This window comes from Chelonoidis abingdonii, chromosome 7 (genome assembly GCF_003597395.2).
Source record: "Chelonoidis abingdonii isolate Lonesome George chromosome 7, CheloAbing_2.0, whole genome shotgun sequence".
Taxonomy (NCBI): Eukaryota; Metazoa; Chordata; order Testudines; family Testudinidae; genus Chelonoidis; species Chelonoidis abingdonii.
In genome coordinates, this window is record NC_133775.1 from 103,844,260 (window position 1) to 103,857,968 (window position 13,709).

Genomic DNA, 13,709 nt, shown 5'->3' on the forward strand with positions numbered 1-13,709 from the left:
TGATTCTGCCATAATGGTGGCATTGGATGGTGAGGGAAGTTCAAAGACAAACAGAATCTATTTTGCAGGGTAATACTTTACTTTGGTCCTGTCTAAGTGCAGGGTGCGTGTGGACTAAATGGCTTCTTGAGGTCCCTTCCAGCCCTACATTTCTGTGATTCTGTTAAATCTTGCAGGCTGAGATTTTCAAAGACACCAACAAGCTCTAGACACACAATTCCCAGTGAAACAAATGGGAGTCAGTCATGCACCTCAATCCTCCAGTCGGCTTTGGAATTCTCACCCACAGTTTTTACACTTTTGGCAAAGCTCCCATTGACATCAGTGGGAGTTCTATCCGAGTGAAGGTTGCAGGATGCATTAGGACATAGCAAAAAATCCCACTGATTCTTGCTGCCATTTCCACCTCTGTAAATCAGGAACAACTCCACTGAAATGAATATCCTCCTGCTAATGTAAAATTGGCATATGTGAGCTTAATTCAGCCCTTTGTTTCCTTCCTCCATGCTATTGCTGAGTAGTTTCCCTTCAATCCAAACACAGAAAAGGAGAGAGGAATAAGATAACACGATCATTAAATGTGACTATGGAAGAAAACAAGGCCAACCCAATCTAGCTGACAGGAATTAAACAAAAGATCAAGTAACATGAACAGGCTTCTCATTTTCTAATATATATATTTTTAATGATAGAACTGCAAAGGAAGCAGATAAACTGGTGCCCTTTTTTGCTGCTTTATGAGGGATAAGAATACCAGAGGAATGTCCTTGCTTGTTTGTTTTAATTTAGAAGTATTAGGAATATTGTCTTCTAATCTCTGGCTTTTCTTGAGGAAACAAGAAGGGTAGTAGGAGTTCTCAGACCTCAGTCCAAGGGGTTGGAGTCTTTTAATCTTTAAAAAGAATGTTTCTACCAACTGTTAATCGGGTTGGAGTCTATTAACAACAGGAAATAAAAACAAGCAAACAAAAATCAGAGCCCTGGTTCCTCTCTCACTTGCTTTGTTGTAAAATCACAACAATATGCACTGCAATCAGTGGAGTTCTACAAGTATAAATTCAGTGTAAATGAGAAGAGAATCAGGTGTGAAGAGTTTTAAAGAATTAAAAAAACCTTTCAATATCATGTGACATCATAATCCTTCCAATTGTCCAGTCATCCAACAAAAACAGGGTCTGATATTTTAATATTAAACAGAAGCAAAATCAATCAATACATTTCTGAGTAGCCAAAATTCTTCAGGCCACCTTTAGCCTCATAATGGGCATTACCCCTTTCTTCCCTATGCAGATAGAATAAAATGCTAAAGGTTTTTTCAATTCTCACTGTACAATTCAATAGTACAAAGTGCAAGGGTCATGCATATGGGGCTAATAACAATTTCCGCTACAAACTGGGGGTCATCCCTTGGAAAAGAAAAAGGAGGAGAGCGACCTGGGTGCGTAGGTGATCACAGGATGACTGTGAGCCACCAACGCGATGTGGCTGTGAAAAGGGTAAATGCGATCCTAGGGGCTAGTAGGCGAGACATTTCCAGTAGAAGGGGAAGTATTAATGTAATTGTACAAACCACTGATAGGACTTCATTTGGACTGTTGTGTACAGTTCTGGTCGCCCATGTTAGAGAAAGATAAATGAAACAGGTGCAGAGAAGAGCTACAAGGATGATCGGGGAATGGAGGCCTTATGAGAGGAGACTGGAAAAGCTTGGATTGTTTAGTCTAGCAAATAGAAGGCCAAGAGGAGATGCGTTTATAGAGAGAAATCATCTCAGGAGATAAAATACCAGAGAGGGTGAAGAGCTATCTAAAATAAAGGACATTGTTGGTACAAGAACAAGTGGATATAAACTGGTCATGAACAAATTCAGGCTGGAAATTAGAAGGTTTCTCACCATTAGAGGGGTGAGATTCTGGAACAGTCTCCCAATGGGAGTTGTGAGTGCAAACAATTAGTTTGAAGAGAGCTAAACAAATTTATTAATTAAATTGTATGATGGGGTTGTATGATGGTAGATGGCAGGGCTCAACAGCCCTGGGGCTTACTTCTTACGTTCCTAAAGTTCTTGCTTCAGGATTTCAGTCAGCCACCACCAGGGGTCAGGAAGGAATTCCCTTCCTTTCCACCCCAATGTATTGTTGGAGGGTTTTTCATCTCCTTCTAAAGCATCAGGGCCAGCCACGGCTGGAGACGGGACATTGGGCAGGGTGGGCCAGGGCTCTGAGGTGGCACCAAGCATTCTCTCTCTCTCAGGTGCTTGGCTGGCTGGTTCTTGCTCACATGCTCAGAGTCTAACTGAACATCATATGTAGGGTCAGGAAGGAATTTTTCCCTCAGATCAGACTGGCAGTGACATTGGAATTTTTTGTTGTTGTTTTGGTCTGTTTGTTTTTTGCCTCCCTCTGCAGTGTGGGAATGTATAGGGATATCAAACTTTGGGCAACTATTTAGAGACAATCCATATAGATCAGTTGATGAAATACAACAGCTCACAAAAGACATTGAAATTGCAGTATATCAATACCTACCATTGAGACACTTTTCATCCCACCCCTACAAAAAGGCAGAAAGTTGAAAGAATTTGAGAAACGACTCCCTACATCCATGAAACAGAAAGGCTTCCTGTCCATTCTATACAAAAAGTCATCTCTGTTACTTAGAGAAGACAACCTATGGTTATGAAAAGAAGGAAAGTTGACCTGGGCATAGACAAGCAAAACTGAACAATGTGAGAACATATGGAGCAATGGCCCCCTACATCTCAATAAATACATTAATAAAATAAAATTATGTTAAAATTTCTTTATCAGTGGGCCTTAACTCCCCTTAAAATTAAATACATTTATGGTACAGGATTGCTAAATGCTGGAGAGAATGTGATGAAATTGGGAGGATTTCTCTATATATGGTAGATGGGTCCAAAACTAAGACATTTTGGAAAGCTGTTGGGGTCCATAAGGGAGATAACAGGGTGTCAACTGTCAGATAACCCTTTGGTATTTGAATTAAATTGTCCAGAAAACTCAGTGTCTTAAAAAACCCCATAAAGAATTTATGGCTTATCTCGTAGTTGCTGCTAAAATTACTATAGCAAGGTTGTGGAAGAGGAGTGACTCCCCTAAAGCTACTGACGGCTATCCAAAAGTGTGGGAAATTCCGGTACTAGAAAAATTAACTTATCAAGTCAGCTTTAAAGGAGAGAAGGCCAAATGATAACTACTAAGAAATCTGGAGGAACTTTTTAGAGTTTGCTAGAAGATGGTCACCACCCGCTACCAAACCTGATTTGTTTAGAACTTCTTTTGAATACTAAGGAAAGGAGAAACATCTTCAGTAATAATCAAAATTAAACTAAAATTTAAGATATAAAACTAATGAAACTAGATGAGAGGAAAAAGGACAAAAGCATAATATTACGCAGAGTTTTGATAGGTCAACTAATAAATAGGCTACATGTAGATGTATAAGAAAAGCAGAAGTTTGGACCTAAACATGAGATTATGAAAGATTCAGACCGACACGGTCAACTGAGAAGACAAAAGATGAAGAGTAGAAAAGTGTCAACCACACAATATGTGATCAATATGATAAACTTGAAGAAAGTCACCAATAACCAGTTTAATCAATACAATATTAGAAAGTTCCTTAGGCCAATTTGTGTGTATATACTATGCTGTAAAACAAGTTTTATACAATTTCTTATAAGAGAATGGCTCAGATAATAAATAAAAGTGTAAAAGAAGAGGCTTGTTAGTTAAAATGTACATGTATTATTCTAATCCCATTCATGAGTAAGGATGTGGAGCATTATACAAGGTAGAACAGGGAGAGGGGGGGAATGATATGAAATTAAAAAGACAGATAATATTCAGGCTCAAAGTGCATTTAATTCAAGCAGGTGTTTGTTTAATTAAGGCATCTGAGTTATCAAAGTTATTGTTCCTCTTTAAATAAAAGCTAAAATGGTTACAAAAACAACACAAAACAAAAACCTAGAAAACACCCAACAAGTCTTTCTGCAGGAAAACTAGGACGACTTCACTACAGGAACTCCTCACTTAAAGTCCTCACAGTTAACATTGATTCGATATTAAGTTGCTGATCAATTAGGGAACATGCTTGTTTAAAGTTGTGAAATGCTCCCTTCTAACATTATTTGGCAGCTGCCTATTTTGTCCACTGCTTGCAGGAAGAGCAGCTTGTTACAGCAAGCTGGTGGTTGGCTGGAACCAGGGTGGACCAGGAGCCCCCTCTATCAGCTCCCTAAGTTCCCCGTGCAGCAGCTGTCCCTTCCCCCACTGCCATGTGCTGCTCCTGCCCTCTGTCTTGGAGCTGCTCCCAGAGACTCCTGCCTGCTGTACAGGGGGAAGGGGCAAAAAGGGGGTTAATGTTAGGGTGTCTCCCCTTCCCCCCTACTCCTGTACCCTGCTTACCCCATCTTCCATAGAGCAGGGGGGACACCCGATGAAGGGAGGGAGCTTCTAGGCAGTAGCTGCCTCAAGCTAATTTAATTAACAAGGCAGAATACTTAAGCCTGGGGTCAGCTATTTAAAGGGGAAATGTGCATTTTTTCTCTCACACACAGGGTGTGCATCTCTGTCTGCCCTCCCTCCTTTCCTGCTGCCTTGTAGAGTGTTATGAGAGTTAACCTTGAGGGCTCAGTCAATTGCTAGTTCATTTAGCAGTAAGGCATTCCCTGGGAAATATCCCACCCTCTGACTCCTCCACCTCAACCAAGCTTCACAATCATCATCACTGTGTACCAGTATTAAATTGTTTGTTTAAAAAAATTATATTCTGTGCGTTTGTGTGTATATATATATTAGTCTTTTGTCTGGTGGAAAAAAATTTCCTTGGAACCTAACCCCCTCATTTACATAAATTCTTATGGGGAAATTGGATTCACTTAACATCATTTCACTTAAAGTCGCATTTTTCAGGAATATAACCACAACATTAAGTGAGGAGTTCCTGGACAGTAAAAGACTGTGGAATAAAGTATGCTTTGTGTATTTCATGAGACAATACAATGAATAGAACCCCACACTGCCTGCACATAACATGGCTAAAAAGTCAAAATACAATGTTGAAGTTACTTACATAGGTTATGAAAGGTGGATTATCTACATCCTTTGAGACATACAGTAAAAACAATGTTCCCCATTCAAAGCTTTTAAAAAAGCCAAAGTTGTTGTGCTATCAAGAGGGTTTTATGTGTATATAGGACATCTTTTTTCCCTTTGTTTTGCCAATTTTCCTATTGCTTTTTCAGTAGGTACCAGAGAGAGCAAACCAAAAAATAACACAATGGCAGCAACATTTCTGGCTAGGAAGAAACACCCAGCAATATAGTTAAAATGCATCTGCATAATTTTTAGTGATATGTTGTAGTGGAAATGAAAGGCAACAGCTTTTTAATTATTATTGTATTATCAATACAGTGAAGCATCCTGCTGAAGAATTTAACTTTTGTCTTTGACAGCTTCTCCCACGCAAACTGCACTCTCAAAATGCACTATAGAGTGAAATAATAAGGCTGCAGCAGTCAGTAAAGGGTGACTTTTGAGAATAACAAGTTCTTATACAGAGGGAGTAGGTGGGAATTAGAAGGTGTAGGCGAGGTAGAAGGGGGTGGTTTAAGGTGAGATTTTAAGGTAGGTTCTTGTAATGTAATGAACGAAGTGTTCAGAAGTCAGGGACAGAAATTGCATGGGACCATGAGAAAATGCCTGAGAGATTGTGCAAGCAGCTGTGTATGCCATCATTAGGCTCTGTTAGAAGGAGATAGCGTTTCAGGTTTGCCATGAACGTTCAACAAGACTTTCAGTCCCAAAACCATTGTGGCTCTGTACTGGGAGGAGTTGTGGACATAGATGTGTTAGTTAGTTCAAAGTTATGCTTGGAGCATGTGCTTAAACATCACTAAGCTCATGGGTTACTGTCACAGGGTGGGCTAACCCTATTAGGGAGTTGGGCTCAGCCCAACATGGGTAGCTAGTTTTCTGGCCCCAGAGGACAGTGGTTGGGTCAAGTGACCAGGATCACCTGATGGCCTAATGGGTGGGACTTCCTGTGAGAGGGAGCCTACTCCATCACTGAGAGGAGAAAAACCTGCATGGGACTTTGGGGTAGAGAAAATGGGGCTCTCTATGCCAGCCAGATGAAAATGCCTAGCTAGAGTGACATGCAGTGAAGGGCAGCAACAGAAACTGTATGAAGAGAAATAGCCTGAAGAGGCTTAAGGAATTGTCAGGCAGCAGCACCTGTGATTTGGGGAAAGAACTGTTGAGCCCAGCCAGGAGCTGAAGAAACTGTGGAGCTGGGGAAAGACTGGTTTTGGTTTAAGTTGTCAATTAAACTGTATTGTTTTAATAAACCAGACCCCACAAAAGGGTGTTATTTGTACAAGAGTCTGGGGACAGTCTCTTGAGAACCCCAAGATGGGGAAACTGAGGCAATAGCAGAGTCTGATATCAGTTAGGTATGTTTTTATCACAGGTACAAAATGCAATGTTTGTGTTTAACTGAAGAAATGTAAATGAATCGATGGACTTGATAAACAATACAAAGTAGCCAGTTTTACCTGCAAATGCAATATTAGGGAGACATTCTTCTGCACTCTGTACCCAATTCTGCTGGGTTCTTATCCTTGGCACCCACAGAGACAGAGGGCAGGTTGGGATCCTTAGAATATACAAATAAAAAGTCTTGATGCTGCCCATATTCCTCTAACTCACATTGAACAGTGCCTTTTTTGCAAATAATTAAACTCCTTGAGGAGTAAAGGGCCACTCAACACTGTCAAAGAAGGCAGAATTTGGCCCAAAACCACATAGTGAAGCTTAAGCAGTAGCAAATACTGGGTGGGGGGAAGCTGCTCTGGTAGGGAGACACTGACACATTCTTGATACCAGAAAGCAGTAAGGGGCTGCAAATTGAAAACATTTGGGAGCTGTAGCAGAACCAGTTTCATGCTGATTCCCTAATGGAGAAATGTTAGGAACAGGTGAAGGCCATTCACTCCATCACACTTGCCCTTGTATTTTTCCCCGGTTCAATCCCTCATTTTCCAGAACACCCCTCGAAAACCCATCAATAACTACTACGGGTTGTAGTTTACAGAGATAACTTTTTTTATTGTTGTTTGATAAGTAACTGTAAAAGAGCCTCCTGGGGCAATTAAATGCATAGTTCCTGCCTTGTAAATCTAGATTGGGCATTTCTGACCCTATATGTCCAAATGCCACAGTGATCTGCTTTATCTCACAGACAAAAGCTGCAGGGGGCAAGATGTGCTAAGCCCAGTAAAACCCTCTGCAATATGCTTCTAGCTTGTGTACATTGCAGCTCCAGAGGGGGTAGTAAATTATGAATTGCTTGAATAGGGAGGGAATCCTAGCCTGTAACAATCTTTCCAAAGATGATGTGGCCACCAGTCAGAGCAAAATGATATTACACTTAGTGCACTGGGACCTTCCCTTCGACTAGATTAATTCAGGTGACACACCCAAAGTAGTGGAACGGAATGAAGACAACACCCACCACTTAGGCATTTAAAAGTAAGCCTAACAAGGCACTGGAAAACAAAAACTCTGCCCAGGGATGGGGGATGGATTGCATAGCACCAGGAAGAGCTTTCCCGCCCTCTTTCACCTTTGTGACCACAACAATGATACTGGCTAGGTGATGCTAGTTAAAAATAAAAGGGTACGGCTACACTGGCACTTTACAGCGCTGCAACTTTCGCACTCAGGGGTGTGAAAAAACACCCCCCTGAGCGCTGCAAGATACAGAGCTATAAAGCCTCAGTGTAATCAGTGCTGCAGCGCTGGGAGCATGGCTCCCAGCGCAGCACGCTACACCCGTAGAGGATGTGGTTTACATGCAGCGCTGGGAGAGCTCTCTCCTAGCGCTGGAGCTCCAACCACACTCACACTTCAAAGCGCTGCCGCGGCAGTGCTTTGAAATTTCAAGTGTAGCCATACCCAAAGACTGCCAATCATTCTTTAACAATTCTGATTTGCAAGCAAATATTTGCACCTCTTCACCAGGAAATATTAAAATATAATAACGTTAGATACAAAATGCAAATAAACAAATTTCCTTGGGGATGGCCAGAACTTTAATCAAGTTAAAAGAACCCACCCAAATTCAGTCTTTCACTTCAGCTACTGAAACCTCCTCTAGATGGACTTGAAGTGCCCTGGCCAAATGTATATGCTAGAAAATGTAAATTGTGTCCTTCGTTGAATCTCACGCTTGGTGGGGAATAGGAGTGTGAAGCTTCAAATTCTGTGGCCTATAAGGTCCACTTCATTGGAACTGAGTCCCTTCTTCACATTAGTGACTTACTATGCGTCCAAAATGAACCACTGCAGAGCCTCAGAAACCTCTCTTTCATCCTCCAGCACTAGCCACATTTGGTTGTCTGTCCTCTTTAGAAGGAGGAAGTGGTTGGCAAGATTTTGATTTGTCAGAGAGAGCTATGTTACGTGGAAGGTTCAGGGGAACTATTCAAATCTTTAAGTTCCCTCTAAGGCCTTGTCTACACTGGCAAGCTAATGTGAAGTAAAGCAGCGTTCTGCAGTGTAACTCCCAAGGTGTACACACTGCCAAGCCACTTTGTGTGCAGAAACTCCTCAGTTGCAGCGTTGCAAAAAAGCCACCTCGATGAGAGTCGTAAGCCTTAAAGCGCAGAGGCTCCAACACTGTATTGGCTGTGTAAACACATTACTGCGCAGAAACCAATCAATCAGCCTCCGGAAGTGTCCCATAATCCCACAAGTGGACACTCTGCTCATTTGTTTGAACTTGGCTGCCCTGGAGACATGTGCCCCTCCCCTTTAATAGAATCATAAAAGATTAGGGTTGGAAGAGACCTCGGGAGGTCATCTAGTCCAACTCCCTGCTCAAAGTACGACCAACACCAACTAAATCATCCCAGCCAGGACTTTGTCAAGTGGGGCCTTAAAAACCCCTAAAGATGGAGATTCACCACTTCCCTAGGTAACCCATTCCAGTGCTTTCAAAGCTCGTTTCTGGGTGCTGTGCTGATCTGCTCAGGAACACAAGGCAAACCATTAATGTGGAATGCTCCTGCTGTTGAACAGAGAGGCAAGCCTGTGTGTGAGAGAGAAAGACAGACTGCTGTGCAGAGAGCTGGGGAGGGAGGCGAGGACTGATGCTGGGGTTTCCCCGTTCCCCTGCCTCAGGACTGGTTGCTTCCTGCCGCTGTCTGAACTTACAAGACAGCATGCTGACACACTCTGTTCCCCCAAAACACTGTCTCTCCCACCCACCCACCCCTGTACACACACACACACACTCCCTGTCACCCACTTTGCCACCCACCCCCTCTTCAGTTGAAAAGCAGCTGGCAATGTAGTAGGATGCCTATGGAACAATGAGATTGGGAAACCTGCATCATGTGATGCTGTGCCTGCCCCATGAGGCATTGCAAACCTTTCCCAAAGCACCCTGTGGCCAGTTGCACAGTGGGATAGCAACCACAATGCACTGTTCTCTTTGCCATTGCAAGAGCTGCTAATAGGGATGCGCTCCACCATCTCAAGCAGCACAGTATGGACATGCAACAGCCGTTTAATTCCAGCGCTTTAATAAAAGTGGTATAATTTGTTGTGCAGAAACTTGCCAGTGTAGAGTATGTCTACACTGCCCATGTTACAGCGCGACCGTGGCAGCACTGTGACGTGGGCAGTGTAGTCACACTTTATCGCCAGGGAAGAGCTCTCCCGGCAATAAAAAAAATAACCACCCTAGACGAGGTGTGGTAGCTTTATTCTGGGAGAAGCGCTGTCTATACTGATGCTTTTCAGTGCTAAAACATTTGTCACTCAGGAGTGTGTTTTTTCATGAACAGCTAAGTTTTAGCACTGAAAGTGGCAGTGTAGACACAGCCTACATATGGCCTGTCCAGCTCCAGGATTAGGTCTAATGAAAACAGCTCAGAGTTTGGAAAGAGTTCAGTGTATTAGCACTGTAAATTGTCCAATTGTTTATTGTGTGCTGCAGGGCAGGACTAGGATAGGTTGGGGGTACAGGGTAATGTCTGTGTTCATTACATAGTATGAAATTAATGCAGCTGCTCTAACATGGACCCCTACTTGCTTCTAAGTACTGGATGAGGTAGGGCAGACAGACAACTGCTGAAGGATGATATCATACTGAAGTCAATGACTTACACCAGAAATGAACTTGGCTCTGAGTTTTCAACTTCTGCAGCAGAGACTCTAAAGTTAGGGAGCAGCCCTGGCACTACCCTGACAGTGGGACTGGTTTGATCACACAGTCCTGCTAATGTGACTTGGCCATGACCTGGGTCAACCGCTTGTAGTGAAGCCAGTAGTTCGGTCTGTGCACCTGTTCACTATAGAGCTGGTTTTGAAATGTTTTTATTTTCAGGAGAGGGAAACAGTTCAGTTCCCCCTCCCCGCACAACCACTCTGCATGTTTTGGGTCTTCAGTGATTTTTTTTTTTTTTTGGACTTCTAAAACCAAATGTTTTTAGTTGTCAGAAATTGAGACATTTTGATATTTGGTCAGGAAAAAAAGAACGTTTCCATTTTCTCAATAAGAAAGGAAGCTTATCTGGAGAAAATTTCAATTTTCAAATATTCTCAACACAATATTTTGAGCCAGCTCTCCAGGCAACAGCAGGGTACAACTTGTGGTGGTGCTCTTTGATGCAGACACTAGTTTCCTAGAAACTACAGTGAGACCACCAGTTCATTCCACCTAAGCTACTGAACAGCTGTCAGATGGCAGCATCTGTCAGTCATTATCAGCCTGGGCCAAACTGGAACTAGTGAGCTAACACTGAAAGACTGTCTCGTCACATCATTCTCTTTAGCTCAGAGACTCCCACTACAAGTCATGTCCCTGCTCTGTGCCCCAGTTTCCCCATCTGTAAAATGGGGATGATACTAACCTCCTTTGTAAAGCATTTTGAGATCTACTAATCAAAAGCACTATAAACAAATAAGTAATAATATTATTTATATCTGGATGTCTCTTGCTTCTCTCAGTTGAGGACTCCTACTGTGTTTGTACCCAAGGGGGAATCCAGCACTGCATTTCCTTGGATTTCCAGAGCAGAGTTCACAGTAAATCAGATTTTAGCAGAAGACTGATTTATGCTTGTCTCTGACCTCTTATGATAAACATACTAGTACAAAAGTACAGTAATGCAGGCATAAGGCTCTCACAGTGAATACCACTGGCCCAGAGGGCATTCTGGAGCAGAACAAGGGCCAGAGGAAGTGGGAAGGACATGGGCGGAGCAATCCAGTACCTTGGCTAATCCCATGCAGCCACAATGCCCATACGAGTCATGAAAGCTAGGGTGTAATTTAGGGGAGCGTTCAGGACTGACTTCGCAATTGCCTGGGTCAAACTGGCCCCAGGTAGATACAGATTCAGACAGGCACAAGGCAGCCCCCTCAACTCTGTCCCTATGCTAGCCAGAGTGTCTGTGCCAGGATAAACTCCCTTCCTTATCTCTATGTTTGGAAGCATATAGGATTGTTTAATACAACAACTTGACCCCATTGTTTATTTCAAGCTCTCATGCTGCTTGAGTTTCAAGGAGCTGCCAGTTTCATGTTAACTGCAGTGGAGACGTCTAACTTCAGGGTATGGGTGTTGTAGCAACTGTGTTCCTCCTCATCCAGCCAGTGGCTATATCTGAATGTGTGTTCAGAGAGCTGCAGCTCCTGTGAAGGGGTGTTGTGGGCAGGTTGAGGATATTAAAAAGGTAGCAAATGGTGATATTCTCATAGGAACTGATCCCATCTCTCTCCCCTCTGCTTGGGTGAGTCTGAAGCTTTATGAGCTTAATGTGCTCTGGGCTGTAAAGTTGTTATTCTTGGGGAGAGGGGGGTTCCTTTAATTCCAGGTATTTTTAGACAGGAGTCCCCTATCTCCACCCAGCTGCAGTTGACTGCTGCTTTTCCCTGTCTCCTCTTTTCTGTTCACTGCTGGTTTGACCTTGGACCTCAGTTGCCTCTTCCTTTTAACACCTACCCCTTTCCCTCCTCCATTCATTAGAACTAATCTATAAAATTCCTTATCTTTCTCTGCCTTCCTAGATCTCTACCCTCTTCTTGCAAGGAGCTGTCTCTGTATTTGCCTAACTTCTTTACAGAAATAGCATGTCATGCATTATTCTACATGGAACTGTTGCCAGCACAAAGTGCCCGAGGGGGGCAACAGCAGGGGGGTCCGTTGCATTGGCGTGGTGCACGCTGGGAACGCACCGGGGTGGAGAAACAAAACACAAGTTTATTTGATCTCTCAAAGTGGTGCTGGGAGACTTGACATGCCTCAAATCCAGCACACCTAAAACAAGCAGTCTGTTCCTTTATATCTATGAGAACTTTTCTTGCTGACTAGCAAGCCCCCCCGTTTCCCCTCCCTCTTCTGTCCAGCTTCAGCATTCTTTTCTCACACACTTCTTTGTCTTCCCCCTCCATCTCCTCCTTCCTCCCCCTGTAGCAGTTACGTAAGCGCAGGTGCATTAAGTAATCTTGGCCACAGCAGCTCATTAGTAAGTTTTCCTTCTGCAAGTTATCTTGTCCTTCTGCTAAAGGTGCACAGGCCTTATTATTTCTGCTTTAGACCAGTTAGAACTGTATGGCAACTGATAAGGGACATTGCAGCTGGCCTTTTCTATTTATTGGCCTGTTAGGTCAATTAGAATTTAAACATGGAAGAACTTTTGCTCATCTGAGGCCTAAACAGGGAGACTGTATATCCTTATTGCCTTTTACCTTTTAAGTTACTTAGGATTATCCTTAGTGACACCAACAGAATGGTTGGCGGAGCTTATGATTATTGCCCAACACATGGAAAGGGGCTTTTCTTCGCTCTCCCAGAGCAAAGTTCAAGTGAGCAAAAGTCAATTTTCACCTCCTGTTCAGTTGTATTTACTTCCTGCTGCCTGTCAGTGCACAGAGCCATTGATGGCCCCACAGCTCTTGGTCTGATTTATTTTTCATTTGCTGCCTGCCGATTAGCAATGGAGTGAATGCATCCAGGCAGCTTTGTTTCTGTCAGTTGGAGTGAAAACAGAGCTCAAAGTCTGTGGGGGTGTAGCAATGGTATTGCAGATGGTGGGCAGGACACAGGAAATTTTCACTGTTAGTGATCCAGAGAGAACTGAAAATGGGAGGTAGCTGGAGGAAAAGAGGTGCTGCCGCTCTGTATCTGATCTTGAGGTAGTGCTAGAGAAGAAGTAGCATCAGATGGAGAACCAGTTATTCCAGGGGCTGGCTAATCTCTTCTTGCTTTTGAATTTCATGCATTTACAGGAAGATTCTGAACTCTAACTCATCATCAGTTGTGCTCATCTCCCCTCACCACATTGTGGTGTTACAGTCCTTATAATTTACTTTCAAAGCCAGCAATTATTCCTTTAGACAACAGTTTATCAGTGAACACAGGTAACCTTCCTGATGGAAGCATTTAAGCACACAGACAACAGCCTCCTGTCACAAAGTCGTGTTTGCCCTGTGGTCTTTTTTTCCACCACGCTTCTCCCTTGTATTTTTTGGGCTGATCTCAATACCCTGTGCTTGCTTAACCACCAAATCAGCCAAAACTCTGGTGTGTGCTTCTGTTTCCCCTCCCTCTGGTTTGTCTACTGTGCATCAATCTTACCTAAACTCCAGTCTCTCCACTATTATGTCTTG

At 43.1% G+C, this 13,709-nt stretch overlaps 1 protein-coding gene across 1 annotated transcript in view; it reads left to right on the plus strand.

Annotated features, from left to right (window-relative positions):
* Positions 1-13,709, plus strand: part of CANX (calnexin) — a 64,735-nt gene that overhangs the window by 12,339 nt on the left and 38,687 nt on the right. The window lies entirely within an intron of this gene.